The 4730-nt window shown below is 54.7% G+C and overlaps 1 pseudogene; it reads right to left on the bottom strand.

Moving 5' to 3' along the window:
- Positions 1 to 3398: 3398 nt before the first annotated feature.
- On the bottom strand, positions 3399 to 4437 carry LOC136653088 (olfactory receptor 5A1-like; annotated as a pseudogene).
- Positions 4438 to 4730: the final 293 nt, after the last annotated feature.

Below are 4730 nucleotides of genomic sequence, written 5' to 3'. Positions count from 1 at the left end.
CCTTTGGTGAGGGACCGTGTCAAACGCCTTCTGAAAGTCCAGATATATAATGTCCACGGGTTCTCCCGCATCCACATGCCTGTTGACATCTCCTCCGGGTGCGGCCCTTGAGAACCTCGGTGTACCACCCTCAGACAAACAGACTTGTGGAACGATTCAACCAGACCCTAAAGGGGATGTTGCGCCGGTTTGTCCACGAGCAACCAGGCAGTTGGGCCCAGTTGTTAGATCCCTTGTTGTTCGCGGTCCGGGAGGTACCGCAGGCATCAACGGGGTTCTCCCTGTTTGAGCTGCTATTTGGGCGCAAGCCCAAAGGCCTGCTTGACCTAGTAAGGGAGGACTGGGAGCGGCCCCAGGGACAACCCAAGTCCTACATCCAGTATGTAGCGGACTTGAGGGAAAGGTTGACCCAACTGGCGGACTGGGCAGGGCTGCACATGAGGGAAGCCCAACTCGTATAGAAAGGCCAGTACGACCGCCGGGTCAGGCCCTGAGCCTTCCATCTGGGGGATCGGGTGCTATTGCTGCTACCCACCACGGACTCTAAACTGTTGGCCCAGTGGCAGGGACCCTATGAAGTGGTGCGGCAGGTGGGTCCAGTAGATTACGAGCTGCGTAGGCAAGACCATCACCCCGAAGTACAAACGTACCATGTGAATTTATTGAAGGCCTGGCGGGCACAAGAATGCCTCCTTGGCGAGGAGGAAGAATTCGGGCCCTCGGGAACCAAAGCGGGGAGCGTCCACTCTGTGGGACTGCGGGGAGATCTCACCACCAGCCAAGTCACACAGGTAAGGGACCTCGAAAACAAGTTTCAGGACATGTTTTCGACCATCCCTGGGTGTACCCACCGGGCGTCCCATCGCATCGCAACCAAGGAAGGGCGGGTGGTAAGAGCGCCCGCCCGGAGGTGGCCAAAACATATGGAAGAGACCCTCCGCCAGGAGGTAGAGGCGATGAGATGCCTGGAAGTAATAGAACCCTCACGGAGCCCCTGGCGCAGCCACCCAGTCCTGGTGCCCAAGCCAGACGGGTCTACCAGGGTCTGCATTGACTTCTGGCAGGTGAACAAGATATCAAGATTTGACGCCTACCCCATGCCCGCCGTCCCGGGAATGTTAGAACACTTAGGGGGTGCCCGGTATCTGTCTAAATTAGACTTAACCAAGGGATACTGGCAGATCCCCTTGACCCCCTCCTCACGGGAAAAAACGGCCTTTGCCGCCCCCCAAGGGCTCTTTCAGTTCACACGTGTGCCCTTTGGGCTGCACGGGGCAGCGGCCACGTTCCAGCAGCTGATGGACCAGGTGCTGCAGGACCACCAAGCCTACGCGGCTGCCTATATCGATGACATTATCTTCAGCCGTGATTGGGGGCAGCACCTGAAGGATTTAGAAGCTGTCTTAGAGGCGCTGAGGCAGGCAGGGCTGACAGCGAACCCTGCCAAGTGTGTCATTGGGCTAAGACAGACCCAGTACCTGAGGCATGTAGTGGGGGGGGGCCAAGTCTGTCCTGTTATGGACAAAGTGCATGTACTATGGGGGCAAGCAAGGCCCCGGAACCGCCGGGAAGTGCAGCGCTTCCTAGGGCTTTCGGGGTACTATCGGTCCTTTATCCCCAATTACGCCTCAATGGCTGCACCTCTCATGGATCTGCTGAGAGGGAAGCCCGGAAGGCGGATAGAGTGGACTGAGTCCTATGAAAGGGCCTTCCAGGACATCAAGGCAGCGTTGTGCTCGGAGCCGGTGCTGCAAGCAACAGACTTTGACCGCCCCTTCATAGTGCAAACCGATGCCTCAGGTGTTGGCCTAGGGGCCGTGCTGGCCCAGGGGGATCCCCCATATGACCGTCCTGTGATGTACTTGAGCAGGAAACTCACCCCAGCAGAGCGCCACTATTCTGTGATCGAGCGGGAGGCCCTAGCCATCAAGTGGGCCCTACAAACCCTCAAGTACTACTTGCTGGGTGCCCCTTTTACCCTGATCACAGACCATGCCCCTCTGATCTGGCTGCACCGGATGTAGGACACAAACCCCCGTTTGCCACGGTGTTACATGTCCTTACAGCCGTACGCCTTTAAGGTGCAGTATCGGAAGGGCGGGAGGCACGCTAATGCCGACTTTCTTTCCCGGCAGGACACCTGGAATCTGTGGCCTAGTGACTCCGTGGCCCCGGTCTTGGCGGGGGGGGGGGTTTGTCACCTGGATCCAGCCCAGGCAGTGGGGAGCTCCCCAGGAACAAGGGTCTCCTCTGGGGTAGAGGCCTACTCAGAAGTAAAACCCGAGTACGCGCAGGACTGGGGTCCCTTACCAAGCACCTACCCGGGAGGAGGAATGAGGACCAGCTGGGAACACCAGGCAAGCACGTGGTTAGGAGGGGTGGGGCCGGCCTAAGAGGGAAGAGGCCTCATAAGGAGCCTGGAGAGGGAAGGGAGAGGTCGCTCCTCTCCTGAGGGGAGTAAGACCCAAGGCAATCAAGAGGGAAAGCAGCTTCCCTGCCTAAGGGATAAGAGCAAGGCCTACAGAGGCAGGGGATGGGGATCCGCCCTGGAGAGAGGAGGCTGGGGAGAAGACTTCCCTGACCCAGGACCCTCCTGGACCCAGAGGGCAACTCCCAGAGAGACTGAGTCGCAGAGACCACTGTACCCTGAGGGGGCCAGCTGGCTGGAGAACCTGCACAGAGACAGCAGGGGCCCTCCCGAGGCCAGGCAGCCTGACCCCGATCAGTAGAGGTATATCCGACAAGAGCCCGACCGCGGTGCGAGGGATGCGGAGCTGAAGCCTGGGGCTGAGAACACCCAGAAACGGGGAGGGTCAGGTCCAGGGACCACCCAACGTCGCCGCCATAAGTCGGCTTAATGTACGGAGGCCTGTGAAGAAACAGGCCTCATGAATGTGAAACGGTTGACGTTATTAAACCGCTTGTATCGAACAACTGCACCCGCCTCCCGTCTGTTTATCCGTCGCCGACCATCGCTCAAGGACTGGGTAAGCCCCTCGTGCTTGCCTACAACCCCAGGGAAGGGGCCACCTCCCGCTATGGACGTGACATGGGGGTATGACAGGAGCAGCTCCCCCAATAACCTAACCCCTGTTATGTTCCTGACATGCCCCTTTAGATAAACAACTTGTGAAGATGAGAGGAACATTGAAGGCCCTCCCTAACTTTTGCAAACTCTTACTAAATCACTGGGAGATTTTCCATCAATCTTTATTATGTTTTTTTAGCAGAGGCCTTTACAAATGCATTAGTGTTTCAACAATTAGTACACATAGAGTTGAGCACATATTTTGTACCTAGGTCAGAAGAAGAAGGAAACCAACAGGTGACCAATAAGACCTGATTCCAAGTTGCACAACAGCCACCTCCTACCCTGCGCTGGATACAGCACAGGCTAGTCAACCTTCCTGTTCCAGTGCAGGATATGGTTGGGCTACCAATTGACTGTGTGTCACATCAGACCTTCTCAAGACATTGATCCCATACTTATAACCTGTTTTTCCCAAGCGTCTCCAAAAGGCCCCCTGCACTTCCTTGTTCCTAAAGCTGTAGATCAAGGGGTTTAGCAGGGGAGTAATGATGGCATACAACACAGAAACCAGGCGATCCTCTTCCAAGGAATGGTTTGAGGAAGGACGTATATAGGTGTAAATGATGGTGCCATAGAAGATGCTCACCACAGTGAGGTGGGAAGCACAGGTAGAGAATGCCTTGATCCTACCACAAGTCTTGTGGATTTTAAGCACTGCAGAGACAATGAGGATGTTAGGAAAGAAGAGTCAGGGAGAAAGGCACAATAATGACACACACAGAGATAGTGAAGTTCATCAACTTGACAAGAAATACATCAGAGCAAGAAAGGTGCAGAATAGGAGGAATGTCACAGAAGAAATGGTCAATTTCTTTGGAGTGGCAGAAATCTAGGGAAAAGATTAATGCTGTGTTGACAACAGAATTGATGTTGCCAATAATCCACAAAACCGCCAGCAAAATGCCACGGATGGGCTGTCTCATGAGCAGGGTATAGTGCAGAGGGTGACTGATGGCTGCATAGCAGTCATAAGCCATGGCTGAGAGAAGTACACATTCTGTGCCTCCCAAAGTGACAAAGAAATACATTTGGAGAGCACATCCTATGAAGGAGATGGATTTGTCCCCTGATAAGAGGTCCCACAGCATCTTTGGAACTGCGGTAGATGTGTAACAGATCTCTACAAAAGAGAGATTCCCCAAGAGGAAGTACATGGGAGCTTTGAGGCGTTGGTCAACTCTGATCAATATAATGATGACTAGATTCCCTGCCGAAGTCAACAGGTAGACGAACAGGCCTATAACAAAGAGAAGACTCTTGTTCTTTGGATCAATAGAGAATCCCTTGAGGACAAATCCTGTGACACTTGTTTGGTTTTGTATTCCTTTCAGATTGATGGAGTCCATCTTCAGCCAAGATACTGTAACATCCTAGGCAGGAGACAGCATCACACTTTATACTGTTAATGCTGGAAATTTCATAACAGCTGTTGGCACCAGATCGGCGCCAGCACCGGATTGCCCCCTTCCCCCAGCCTCGTGCAGCCAGGCTGTGGCTTGGCCGCAATTAGTTGTTGCGGCCAGGGGTGGGTTGGGCCAGGAGCACCTGCCTGAGCATGCGCTCGGGCTGGGCTCAGTTCGCTACCAGCCAGCAACAGGGACAGGCGCGTCCCAAAGGGAGCGAGCTCAGCGGCCCTGCC

This window comes from Tiliqua scincoides, chromosome 5, assembly GCF_035046505.1.
Source record: "Tiliqua scincoides isolate rTilSci1 chromosome 5, rTilSci1.hap2, whole genome shotgun sequence".
Classification (NCBI taxonomy): domain Eukaryota; kingdom Metazoa; phylum Chordata; class Lepidosauria; order Squamata; family Scincidae; genus Tiliqua; species Tiliqua scincoides.
The sequence above is the reverse complement of the archived record's forward strand: the minus strand, read 5'-3'. Positions and strand labels throughout refer to the sequence as shown.